We start from the raw sequence: 13997 nt of genomic DNA, 5'->3' as shown, positions 1-13997 counted from the left end.
AGCCTGGAAGACCAGACGATATGACAGCAGTAAGCTCTATCTGGCTCAGTGCATCGTGCTGAGAACGGTGGCAGCATTTATCTCATGTATCCTCACAGAGTTTCCAAGACAAGTATGACTATGATCACACCCCCTTTACAGAACAATGAAGTGGTGCCGGGACTTATACTTAACCCTGACCTTGCATTTGCTCTTCTTATGGTCAGAAAGGCTTGCCACCTCCCGTGGGAGCCCATGGTAGCCAAGGAGCCTATGATTACAAAGAGACTCTAGCTTGTTCCCTTTGCTGTTAAAACTGGATCCAGAGCCAGGGACCAGAAGGCCCCAGAGACATCTCCAGCAAAATCGAATTTAGAAAAAAAGGAAATCCAGACAGGTTCCCAAGATCTCGCAGTGCTAGGAGCTGTGACGCCCAGTGCACACCTATTTCAAAGAACCATTGTGCATCCTAATTACAGGTAAATATATGGACATAATAGTCTCTGTTGACTCTTCTCAGGTCTAGCTATTTAATTATGGTCTGCTTACAGGGTGAGAAACCCAAGTTCCCCACCCCCTGTCAAGACTGCTTTGCCAGCCCAATTCAACCACAGTCTATGTAGCGTGCACCTCTTAACAAGACCCTAGGCCCCAGGTAACTGTGGGAAGGAAGGTGATCACAAAGATTAATAAAACATTTCATATATCCCTCTGGAGGGGGAAAAAAAAGAGGCAGAACACATTTTCTTTAATCAATACTGTTTTAAAAATTAGGCACAAATTATTGTTTTACATATTTTAAGCGGTCAGACTGAAGAGTGATAATGGGGTTGAAGATCAACACTGTCACCCCCATTTAGCAAGGATCAACCTCAGGGCTGCCATGTTATATGAAGTGTCTCAAAACCCCACCAGAGTTCTATAAGGTAGACTTTGTTGGCCCATTTTAGAGATGAAATAAAGTTGAGAAAAATCCCCAGTGACGCAGAGCTAGTAACTAAGCTAGCTGAGCAACAGCTGAACCCCAATTCTATCCACCTCCAAAGCCCTGCTTGCTTCCCACTGGCTCCTGCTGCAAAACTTTTGCTGCAATGTGAACACTCCCTCTGGCTCATCTCTTTTACATATTTGATTTTCCAGGAAGCATATTCAAAATAGCAATTTTAAAAATATGGCATAGGGTGCCTGGGTGGATCAGTCAGTTAAGCGTTTGACTCCTGATTTCAGCTCAGGTCATGATCTCAGAGTCATGAGTTCAAGCCCCACACTGGGCTCCATGCTGGGCATGGAGACTGCCTAGATTCTCTCTCTCCCTCTCCTTCTGCTCCTCCCCCTACCTTCCCTCTTTAAAAAAAAAAAAAAATGCAGTGTAATTCTAAATGTGAACACCACACAACATGCACCCATGATCTAGGAAATGTTAAAGCCCTTGTGTTGACCTTCCTTTTCAATGCCATTTTTAAGAAATCTACCATTCACCATTCTCCGATCATTTTATCATGAGTAACTCATATCTCCAACCACAAGCCCAGGACTAGAGTCTAGAAGCCCACCTGCTGGGGAGCTGCCCGACCTTCACTGATCAAACTGGTTCCTTGTGCATGAAAATGAGCACAAGGAATCCTACCAGCCTCCTAGCGTTGCATGCAGGGACATTACCCAGTGTGTCCATCTCTACATGGCCATTAATCATTTATAGCTTAGATAATGCCAGTAATGAAGAGTGATGAAATAATCCGCCAGAAAGATTAATATTCATTGCTTCATCATGTTGTAAAACAGCCAAATTACCAACATCCAGGCCATCAAACGCTTGGAGTGTGGGAATATACTTTTTCCCAACAGTGGCTTTATTATTATGGATAGCACTGATTCCCAAAAGTATTCTAAAGATTTATTTATTTATTTATTTGACAGACAGAGATTACAAGTAGAGAGGCAGGCAGAGAGAGGAAGGGAAGCAGGCTTCCTGCCGAGCAGAGAGCCCGATGCGGGGCTCGATCCCAGGACCCTGGGATCATGACCTCAGCCGAAGGCAGAGGCTTTAACCCACTGAGCCACCCAGGTGCTCCCCCAAAAGTATTCTAGGCAAAATCCACGATCCTCTATTTTTTCAAGCATCGGGCTTCTAAGAGCTGTACATCATGCTATTGAGTAGTGTACTAATCTGATAGGATGTGTCAAACGGGTAGAGTAATAAATTTTTATTTCGCGCAACTGGCATATGCTGGAAACGGCCATAAAATGTCTACTGTTGTTACACCTACTAAAGGTTTAATAGAGGGCAATTATGAGGTATGGTTTATCCAACTGTCCAATTCTCTAGAGATTAAAAGGAAAATCAATCACAAAAGTCAGTTGGTCCAGTCCGAGTGTAATAAGGCCCCAAACTTCATGCTAATGGAGCTCATAAAGTTACCAAGATGGTTATTTTGCAAAGTTGCACTGTTCTCAAATCTTAGGTAACATCAGAATCAAGAGGTCTGGGTGGTGCCTCAACTGGTTAGGGGTTCCGTTGGGTGATTCGGTTGGTTAAGGGTTCAACTCTTGGTTTGGGCTCAGGACACGATCCCATGGATCCTGAGATTCAGCCCCAAGTTGGGCCCTGTGCTCAGCAGGGAGTTTGCTTGAGGATTCTGTCCCTCTGCCCCTCCCCACTCCCTCTCTTTCTCCACCTCACCCTCCACAACAAATAAATAAATAATAATAAAAAAAAGAATCAAGTGGTCTGGAAAGGGAAGGGTTCAGGAACCCTAATATGAATCACGTAATTCTGATACAGGTGATCTTTGAGAATTGCACATTGAAGCAGTTGACCTATCTGGGTACAGGGCGGTCTCCCTCCCTCCCAGGGTGGATGCCTGTCCTTGACATAGGGGTCAAGGCACACCTGGTGCGGGGAGCAGAAGCTAACAATTCCAGTTCTTGCTCCCCGCTATTCTTTTCAGAGGTAAGAGCTAAGGTGTAAAGATAAAGGCCACTCTAACCTTGGGCAAATGGTCTAATTTGTTTAACTAGTAATTCAAAGCCAAGAATAAGCCGTTACAGGTCACAGAGGCAGACTTAATTAGAGGAGTTTACCCAGCCCCTCCTCCTTCCAGAACCTCCCAGCCTTTCAACCTTCACAGCCTTCAGCTAATTTCCACCAGCCTCTCACAATCCGCCCCCCCCTCACAGGGCCAAGGCTCCAGCTGCCTCCCCTTCTCCTTGTTCTCTTTCAGTTGGAATTAAATTAAGCTTAAGGACATTTTTACTTTCACGGCTGTTGATTTAAAAATCAGAGGACCCCTATTTCTAGTTTCTTTTATAAAAGCTTACTAAATATATTCATGTTTTCTTCCGTATTATCAAAATCTTTTCTTTGTATCATCGGGACCCCCAGTCACTAATTACCGCCCATCTCTTTTGTGCAAGGTTTTGAGTGGGACCTCTAAAAATACAAAGTTTGTATCTTTATGAACCTCTCTCTCTTGAGGACAGAGACATGTGTCACTAAAGTCTGCCTTGCTTTCCAGGATGCTCAAAAATAGAGTGATTGCTCAAAATATAGCTACTGACTTAAGTGGTTCCAGCCTTCAGAAACGTACATCCTGACAGGGAGGTGGATGTAAGTGCAGGGAAAAGAAATCCCAACACAGACTGTATTCATTTCTGATTGTTCTCATAACAAAGTGCCACCAACTGGGTAGTTCAAAACAACGCAAAGTTATCATCTTAGAGTTTGGGAGGGCAGAAGAGCAAAATGGGCTTCACAGTTTAAGATCCAGGTGTCAGCTGGGCTGTATATTCCTTTGGGAGGTGCTAGGGGAGGAGCCGTTTCCTTGCCTCTTACAGTTTCTGGAGATACTCAGACTCCTTGGCTCGTTACCCCTCCTCTGTCTTCCAAGGCATCCCTCAAACCTCGGCTTCTCTAGTGACATCTCCTTTCTTTCCTTTTGTCCCTCCTGCCTCCTTCTTTTGAGGACCCTTGTGGTCACACTAGACCCACCCAGACAGTCCAGAATAATTCTCACATCTCAAGATACTTCATTTAATCACACCTGCAAAAATCTGTTTTGCCACCTAGGGTAGCATATTGACAGATTTCAGGAACTGGGATGAAGACATGGAGTGGTGTGAGGTAGGGGTGCTCAGCCAACATCACACAAGCACAGGTCTAGGAATCCAAGAAAGAGGGCTGGGGCTGGGGGAGTCCCCAGGTGGCAGTCGTAGGGATTGGCTTTCTAGAACAATAGGCTTTCCAGCTGAGCTTGGAAGGACACATCAGGTGGGGGAAGAGGAGAAGAGTTTTGGAGTTAGGCAAACCTGAAGCTTCAGTTTTCTTCTACGTAGACTAAAATAATACTTATTTCATTTATGGTAAGATTAAATAAGATGATATATGTAAAGGGCCTAGCTAAGCTATGGAACTAATCTACAGAACATTTGCAAACATCAGAGATGACACCTACCATAACTCATTATGCACTGGGCCCCCTCAAGGCTGAAAGAACACAACAGAAGAGAAATTGTCCATGAAAAATGTAGCATCCTAAGAGTCACCATATAAACATCTTATGGTGCTACTCTCTTTCCCAGAAGTTACGAGTTCCACATCCAGTGGTCAAGGTCTCCTGCCAAATTGCTTGGCTATTTTCATCCAAAATAAAAAGAAGCTGAGGGTGTGGTCAAGCCAAAGGAAATGCCCTTGGCTCCAGTCAGGAAACCATTTCCATAACAACCCAGCACCACACTGCCCCTGGGCAGCACCATCTTGGGCTGTGCCTGCATGCTGGGTATTGTCCAGGGAGATGCTCTATCCTCAGCTTTCCTCCGAGAAGATTTTCTTTTAAAGCATTCGGTTGTGTTTGTGAGCAAACAAATCAGTCTGATGGGGACTGTGGGTGATGATCCTGGCAGCTGACTTGGCCATAGGTCTCAAAGATTCTTAAAAGTACAAAGCCAGTGAGTTTGGAGCATGGGAAGCTCACGCTCTTCCTCTCTGTGTGCCAGAATCCTAGCTCAGGGAGGGAATAAATTCACAGGAACAAGAAAGTCACAGATAGACACCCAGTATCCTCTGGATGTGCAGTGGAGAGGTGACATCATGATGAAGTTCTTGAACCTAGGTGGGGTTCGGTGGGGTGAGGTTCGGAGCCGACGGCTAAAGAAAGAATTCTTAAGACGTCTCTGGTGCAAAAAGGTGGTTTATTAGAGCACGGGGACAGGACCTGTGGGCAGGCAGAGATGCGGCCGCCCAGGGTTGTGAGGGTAGGCATGTTATATACCCTGCTGTTGGGGGAAGGTGAGGGGAAGGGGGGTTTCAGTGGAGTTTTCATATGCTAAAGGGGGCCTACAAGGTGCCAGGATGTTCCAGGCCTGCTGGAGGCCTTGCCCTTGCTGCTGGATCAATGTTGTCTTTAGACCAGCCATTAACATTAAGATAGTTGGGAGACTTTTTGGTGGGGTGTCACAATCCTGCTATCAATCGTCTTTCTTAGTGAGATTTAGGACATTTGTAAGCCAAGGGAGACTCCTGTCTAGCAGGATTGTGAGCTCTGCAAGTTAACTATTTGCTTATTGCTCATGGCAGTCAGGGCTGCCTGAGGGATGCTACACTTATGGAGGGGAGCGGGTGAAGAGGGGGTGCAAGGCGCCAGCTTTTGCTTTGTCCTCAGCCAGCCTCCTGCTCCCTCATCAATCAGAACACGGGAGGGGAAGTAGAAAGCAGAGGTGACACCTCATGGAGGTGTTGGGTGCCCATGACCTTCAAGCCCTTCTCCATGACAGTCGCTCAGGTCTATAAGATTTAAGTAGAAAGGGCTCCCGCTCCTCTGCCACCTGCTGAGGGCATCGACACAATCCCCATGACTTCTGTAGCTCAGATTCAAGGTCACTGTAGCTCAAGCTTCCTGTGCCCACTAAGCTCCACAGCTGGTCTTGTCATGGTACTACCACCTCCCCCATTGCTCTTCTCTGCCAAGCGTTGACCCATGAGCAAACCTGCACTGAAGTCTGGGGGCAAGGAAGAGAGTTCACAGAAGAGCCCGGACACTGAGGAGAAATCCTTCCTTCGGTTCTTCACACCTTCAAGAATTTCCCATTGTTTTCCTGTCACACGCTGTGCCCCTTGCCCCCTCTGCCCTTGGTTTTTCTGAGCCTGCTCACCTTTCTCTCCAGGCTGCCCAGGAAAAATCCAAATTCATCTCATCCTCCGCAGGTGTTGAAGGACGAAATACGAGAGTCCACACCCTTCCACGTTCAGCAGACACGGCAGCCATTCTTGTCATGCGTATGGCTGCTCGGCAAAAACTCCTTCACTCCTTATTCTTACTATTTCATTCTCCTAAAACTCTGCGAAACAGGCGGGCCCAGGATTCATTACAACCATTAAACAACAACAACAAGAACAACAACAACCCACAGAAGTGAAGGTTCCCTTGGCCAACGTGGCCCAGCTGAGGGCTGAGCTCAGACCAGAACCAAGGCGGCCCCTGCGTCCCAGCAGAGCTGCTGCGGAACTCAAGGCTCTGAGCTGCCACACTGGGTGGCCCAAAGTGGGCCAGGGATGGGGGCAGACTTCCTCCTTAGGTAACGCAATTTTTCTAGCAACTTGGTGTGACTGACGTTGAACCAGGCCCAGACAGCCGAGCACTTCCGGCGGCCTCGGGCTGGACGGTTCTGCTTGCGTAAACTGAAAGATTGGTTCTAAGTCCAGGTGTTTTCCATCTGGCAGCTGTTTTCCTCTCTCCAGGCCAGATGAACTGGGGGAACGGGGTCCCTAACAAAGTCCAGATTGGCCCTTTCAACGCGGAGTTTCCTCTTATGTTCCCACGTTTTATTAATTCCAGGGTTGTGCCCTCCCACCATCCAAGGCAATAGGCGCGGCTCACGATAAAAACACATCGCAAAAGGGCACATGGCAGGACAGCGGCCGAGAGGCCACGGGCACAGGGGCAGAGAGGGGGCAGGAGCGGCTCCGGAGTGGGGCAAGTGGCTGGTTTGGGCAAGAAAGTTGTCTCGGCTTTGTGTTTGCATCAATCAAGGCTCACACAGTTGCAAGGAACAGACACTGCACAGATTCGAAACTGGCTCGTGCCGAAGGAAGACTCATCATGAGCACGCGGGGCATCTGGTGGGCCCCCGAGCGGCTGGGAACCAGGGCTGGGACGCACCGGGACCCCTGGGACGCACCGGGACCCCTCCCCCGCTCTGCCCGTCCACGTCCTCTCTGTTGCTCTCGCTGCCCTTCATCTCTCGTTGCATTTTCTCTGCTTCTCAAGGAAGCCTCAGGCAGCCTACAGCTCCCACATCTGCATGGGCTCCTTCTAAGAGACCCACAACCTGGAGTCCAGAAGCTCTTGGTTCTCACTGAAAAACAAGTGAAAAGGCAGCGCTTGACGCTGCTTTCAAGTGCAAGTTATCCAAGGTTGAGCATCACTTGTCTTCATCAAAGAATGCGGGCCCGTGGGAGTGGGCTTCAGAGGCCCGGGAAGGAAGGGTCTAGGCTCGCAGAGCCACCAGCCCCCTGGTCCCCTCACGGTGCCAGGAGGGAGGCTGCACTGATCAATAAGAGGCTACCTAGACACCCGTCTGGATTTCCGTGCGAACTGGTTGAAGGGTCAGTTCCAAGCAAAGTGATGAATGGGAAGAAGACGTGAGGGCAGAAAAGCCCAGGCTTTCAGGACGAGGTTGTTGGTACAAAGGCAGAAAGCAGCTGCAGAGGGCACCTCCTGCCGTCGCTGGTGTGTGGAGGAAATTGGGTTACGTGACTCCTAACGTTTCTTCCAGTGTCTGATGGAGCCTAGTGTTGACCTTACTCGCTGGGTCACAAGCCCCCCTTTCGTGGGGTCAACCTGAGAGGCCGCCATCACTGGACATTGGAAAAGACACTGGACATAGAGTGTCCTGCACCAGCACTTAACCTGGGAGCTGAAAACCACTCCCCCTGAAAGGTCTTGAGAAGTTTCTGTGGCCAGTCGCCATGCAAGGTACTGTCCCCTGTGACCCCTCCCATAAGCTCCACAGTACGTGATGGAGATGTAACAATTCCCGCTCTGCAGATCAAGAGGCCAAACCCCATCGCCATAAAGGTCCAGTCGTTCAGGAAATAGAAAAATCGATTGGGACATGTTCATATGATGGAATACTAACATGGAGCGAAATAGAAATATGTGTGTGTATATATACTTATTTTATAATATACATTATTATATATATACTTATTTTATATATACACATTTTACATATTATATGTAAATGTATATATACACACCTACACATACAGGGTAGATCTCAAAAGACAAAGTTGAGTTACAAAAAAAAGTTGTAGAATAGTACACAGTAGGTATCATTAACAAAATTCCTAAAGCCACATAAACCGATACACACTGCCCATAGGTACTTATGTAACATACACGTGTATGAAAAAAATGACACACCGGACTAATAACAAGGGGGTGAGGGGTAGGGAGAGTGGGATTGCCAAAAGCAGTCGAAGGAGAGCTCAGATAGGTTTGCGGGGTGTTTCTTTTTTTCATTTATCAACAGGAAGTAGAGCAAAGTGTAAACAATTGTTAGGCCTGGTTGGACGGAGAAGGGGTGTTTGCTTGCTCAGAGTCAGACACAGGAAGAAACCGAAGCCCAAGGCCAGAGGCAGCTGAAGAATGTTTCCAGCGTCCCTGAGATGCTGGTGAAAATTCGCTCCCGGCTGTGGACCAGCAGCAAGTGCGTTCTGACCCCGCTCTGCTCAGCTCCTGCCTTCGCCTCGCCCTGAGCTGGACCCATCATGCCCGCCAGCTCCTCCTCCTTACTTGTCCCCTCTCTCCCCATCCTCTGCCTGGAACCCCAGCAGCCTCAACCGGTAATGCCAGTGAGGGCTCCCGAGGCCCAGGGAGGGGGAACTGCTTGCTGAGCACCCCAGAAAGGGGCAAGTGACGGACATCAGAGCCCGAGAAAGCATCCGATGATGATGGCAGGGACCCAGGGGCCCTCAGGGGCAGGGGGTGAGCACAGAGGAAGGCAGACATGGCTGTGAATAAACGTTCCCACTCGGACAACTTGCCATCCTGGAGAAGACCCACTTGTCGCCTTGGTTCCCGGTGTTTCTGGCCCAGCATGACAAGGAGACACCTTGTCTGCTCTCTGCAGGCAGGGGTTCTCAGCTGGAGTGCCCGTTAGCAGGCACGTTCCCAGGCTCTGCTCTGGGTGGGTGTGTGGGGTCAGGCACCCATGGTAGAGGGGGTCCTCGGGCCAGGAGTGTCCCCACGAGCAAATGCACAGTGGCTTAAACCAGATCACAGCCCAGTACCGGGGGGCAACTAAATCCCACTAATTTTAAAAATTGGGAGAAATGCTTAGCCATCAATGGAAGGTAAATACAGCAGGAGGGAGAAGAAGCCACCCAAATGGGACATCAGAGAGGTGCTCCCGGGGCCAAGCGGTGCTCCTCTGCCTCTAAAGTAGTCCCACCTTCCAAAGCGCAGGCTGCCAGAGGCTGCAGGATGCCTCCCAGAGAACAGGCAGGACGCCGCAGACGTGTCTCTACAACTGCCGGTCTTCAGCCTCTCCTCCAGCTTTCCTCGCCTACCACACTCTCATCCTCCTATGGGCTGTGGCCCAAGGTCCCTGCCCTTACAGGGCTGACATTTCAGCCAGAGAAACAAGCAATAAACAAGTCAATGGGTTTAGGAGCACCATGCACAAGAAAGGGCTGCGGCGACCAGAGGGCAGCAGGGAGCAGAGAGGCGGTGGGCTCAGAGCCTCTGCCCAGGACCGCGCAATGCACAGGCGGGGCAGGAGGAAGCTGCCGGCTCCTGTCCCTTCCAGCTCTCTCGGGCCGCTTCCTCCTGGCATCCTTCCCCTCACCTCCAGGTCTCGGGACACCTCCCCGGAGTTTCCTGAAGCCAGCTCGCCCCCTAGTGGGCACACCTCTGCCATCACCCCAGCCAAGGTGTTCAAGAGAAGCTTGGCACCTCTGCTAGCCTAGTAAGGAATTACTCAAGGGTTCTGGGGCTCAGATGCAGTGTGCCGACCTCACAGATCAAGAGGATGTTATAAGAACAACCCTTGCGAGGAGAGGGGCCCTGTCTGAGCAGAGACCAAGTGGTCCCAGACCGAGGAGCCCCACACAGTGCAGAGGGGGTGATGCCTGAAGGGAAGAGAGCACGTGGGCCGGGCAGGTGCACAACGCGGAGACGAAGGGCATGACCCGAGAGCCCAAGAGGGACATGAGAGTGGCTTCGTGGAGTAGAGCCAGCTCTGGTCATCAAGAGCCTCCTCGTCCTTTCTGGGTTGTAAGGAGGACCGGGCACTCCCCCAGGACAGGGGTCTGCACCAGGGCGGAGGAACTCCCGCAATGCCCCCCCCCGAACCCCCGAGTACCTCCCAGCGCCACTCCAGCCCAAGGCATAGCGTTCCCAGGCCTCAGGGGTCAGGAACAGATTATTTTCCCCTCGGAACACATGCTTCTGTCCTGGGAAAAGATTGGGCCGCTCTGGAGGCTGGCGGGAGTGCGCCGAATCTGAAGCATTTTCCTGGATCAGACAGGTGCTTCCTTTGGCTCTAGGGCTTGATCTAGAACCTCATATGGTTCTGAAGTTTGCTTTTTGATTTTAATTAATAGACCTTATTTTTTAGAACAGTTTTAGGCCCACGGCAAAATTAAACAAGAAGTACAGAGTTTCTAAGTACCTCACCCTCCCAACCCCCAGGGCCCCCATTATCAGTATCTCCCACTAGACTGGTACATTGTTACAACCGACACGGACACATTGTTATCACCCAGAAGTCATAGTTTATGTTAGAGTTCACACTCCCTGTTGTAGATTCGATGGGTTTGGAAAGATGTGCGAATCTCTTATTCATTGCCCTAAAAATCACTCATCTCTCTCTACCCACTAACTCCTAGCAGCCACTGGTTAATTTTCCCTATTTCCAAAGAATTTTGCCCTTCCAGGATGTTATACAGCTGGAACCCTACAGTATGCAGCCTTCACAAATTGGCTTCTTGCCCTCGAAAATACTCATTTGAAGTTCCTCCATGTCTTCTCACAGTTCGATTGCTCATTTCTTTGAGCACTGAATAAAATTTTGTTGTCTGGGTGGACCACAGTTTATTTATCCATCTGACCTCCAACAGACATCTTGGTTGCTTCCAAGTTTTGGCAATTATGAATAAAGCTGCTATAAACATCTGTGTGCAAGTTTTTGTGTGGACGAGTTTTCTTTCAGATGCTTTTCAATGTTTTTACTCTTTGTGGGTTTCCAGTTTCACACTTTTTAAGTCATCTGTGTTGAGAAAACCGTGGCTGACAATTGTTTTCCCCCTTCCCCACCTAAATCCAGCCGGGGGACTGGGCTCAGGACTTAGACCACCGAGGCAGCCACGACAAGACCCCTCGGGAGCCCCCATGAGGATATGCTGTGGCCGCTGCTGTGGGAACCAGCGTGGGGGCTCCGGAGGCAGAATCCTGATTTTCACCCTCTGCTTTAACTTTTTTAAAAATCTTTTAAAATTTTTTTAAAGATTTTATTTATTTATTTGGCAGAGAAAGAGAGATCACAAGTAGGCAGAGAGGCAGGCAGAGAGAGAGGGGGAAGCAGGCTCCCCGCTGAGCTGATAGCCCGACTCAGAGCTCAATTCCAGGACCCTGAGACCATGACCTGAGCCCAAGGCAGAGGCTTAACCCACTGAGCCATCCAGGAGCCCTCCGCTCTGACTTTTTTTACTGTGTGTCATTGAACAGGGAAAGCTGCCTCTCTGAGCTTTGGTTTCCTCCTCTGAAAAGAGGGGCAGCAATGGTCAGCTGTTCAGAATTCCTTGGGACGGTGGCTACAAAGCCTTCATACAGTGCCAGGCACGAAACCAGGCAGGAGAAAAGTCTCAGCCAAGATTAAAATAAGCTGAGCTGATAAGCCCCTCGCTTGGTTGTCATAATCCAACAGAACATTCTCTGGAAGCTTCCGTGTGCTTCAGTCTACTTTCACTGGCATGAGAGAGCAGCTCAGAACCTTCCATGCCGATGCCGCCTCTCTTGATCGCATTCATTAAATGTCAGTGCAATTAATTTATGAAGGAAACAGGATATAACAAGCTGGAAAATAGCTTTAAAAATTGAGGATTCTTGGGGTGCCTGGGTGGCTCAGTGGGTTAAAGCCTCTGCCTTCAGCTCAGGTCGTGATCCCAGGATCCTGGGATCGAGCCCTACATTGGGCTCTCTGCTCAGCAGGGAGCCTGCTTCCCCCTCCCTCTCTGCCTGCTTGTGATCTCTGTCTGTCAAACAAATAAATACTTTTTTTTTTTAATTGAGGATTCTTAATGTTGGGATTTCTGAAGAGGTTTGAGTCCTACGTACATGATGCACTAGTCTTCCCTTCCCTGAGGTTTCTAGGATGTACTCTTGATGCTCCGTATCAGGGCAGAGCCTTCGACAGTGAAGCACGCTTTTACCCCGGGAACTGCCTCAGCCCTTGTGTCCAGCTCTCACGGCTCACTGGGAGACAGCACGGAGCCAAAGGCACCGAGACAGGCAGGCCCGGGGGAGCCTGCGGGGTCTGGGCAATCTGCGGGCATAAGGAGATGGGGCCCCCGCGGGCTCGATTCCTCCTCACAGCGTTTATGACCTTGTCATGGGGGCGCTGCCCATGAACCAGGGGCCGAGCTTTCTCGGTTCGCAAAGTGCTGTTTACCAACCGCCACGGAGCCCACGTGAGGCCAACTTTTCTTCACCGCTTCAGAGACGGCCCCATGGAAAATTCTGTCACAGGTTACTGGGCATCCTCAGCAGGAGTGGGTAAAGGCCTCGTGGTGAGAAGAGGGGACCCGGAGCTAGAAGCCCGAGCTCCGACTCGCCGGCTTCACCTCCCTCCTCTGTGTGACCCCCTGCTGGCTACTTGATGCTCTGGGCCTCAGTGTCCTAGTCTGTAAAATGGGGATTGGAGCAACAACGGCCTCCTCAGGGGGCTGGGAAGCGAGACGCATACGGCAGAGTCCTGTGGCAGGTGGGGTCAGGGTGGCAGTGAAGACCGTGGGGTGCACGAGGAGGGGGGGCAGGAGCAGGAGGACGGGGAGGGGATGGCCTGACCGGGGAGCAGGCAGCGTGTGCACAAGAGCTTACCGGGCTCAGTGAGACCCATTTGACGGAAACCCGTTTCCATCAAGAGTCCGAGTTGCTTTTTATTTGTTTTTAACTAAAAATGCTGTCGTTAGTGTTTACTTCATCTGGCCTTAGCTGCTTCTTGGCAGGCACCACACCGAGGCCACCACTTTGAAATGGGCTAAGAAAACCCCTGCCCGATGGCAGGAAGGCCACGCTGTGCTCTCCACCTGCGGGGTGATGGAAGGGCCGAGGGCCACGGCCAGCCCCCTGGGGGAGCCCGTGTGGGCAGCCATGAGTCTGCCCAACCAGTCCCCGGATGCAGGACACATACAGTATTCGTGGCTTGTGTGGCTCCTGTGGCTCCTGCGGGACTGGGCCTCGCGCCCTGCAAAGCCCCGGGCCCTCTGGTCAGAGCTTCTAACATGCAGGCATTGCTTGATTCCAAGAACTGGCCTCCTCCTTAGCAGCCAGACTCCCCTCCATGAGCTGTAGCTGAGCGCATGGGAGTGGGGGATGGACAGGGACATGTGGGGGGTGCCAGGGGGCGCTCTGAAGTGCAGCCCACAACACACAGCGCGTGTTTTAAAACGGGGGCCTGGCTCTGCAAGCCAGCATCCTGATGGTCCTCTCAGATCCCAGGTGGCAGTCACGTCTCCTGACTCATTTGGAGCGAGAGTTCTTTAGAACTGGGTGGGCTCTGGCCCCAGCAGGAGGGCCGAGGAAGGGCGTGCGGCCGACGCTGGCCTTGGGAGCCAGCTGCAGAGGTGAGCATGGAGGCCAGGAGGTCTCAGGGTGAGGAGGAGCTGCCTGGAGGTGAGGGGCATGGGGCAGAGAGCAGCTGGGAGAGCAAGCTCGCCCTCCAGCCATTCCCCAGGATGGCCCAGGGTGACACCCAGACACAGGCCTTACCGCCTGCTCAGCCCAGGGCTGCGGGCAGCT

Source organism: Mustela erminea, chromosome 14, assembly GCF_009829155.1.
Source record: "Mustela erminea isolate mMusErm1 chromosome 14, mMusErm1.Pri, whole genome shotgun sequence".
NCBI lineage: Eukaryota > Metazoa > Chordata > Mammalia > Carnivora > Mustelidae > Mustela > Mustela erminea.
This window is presented reverse-complemented; position numbering follows the sequence as displayed.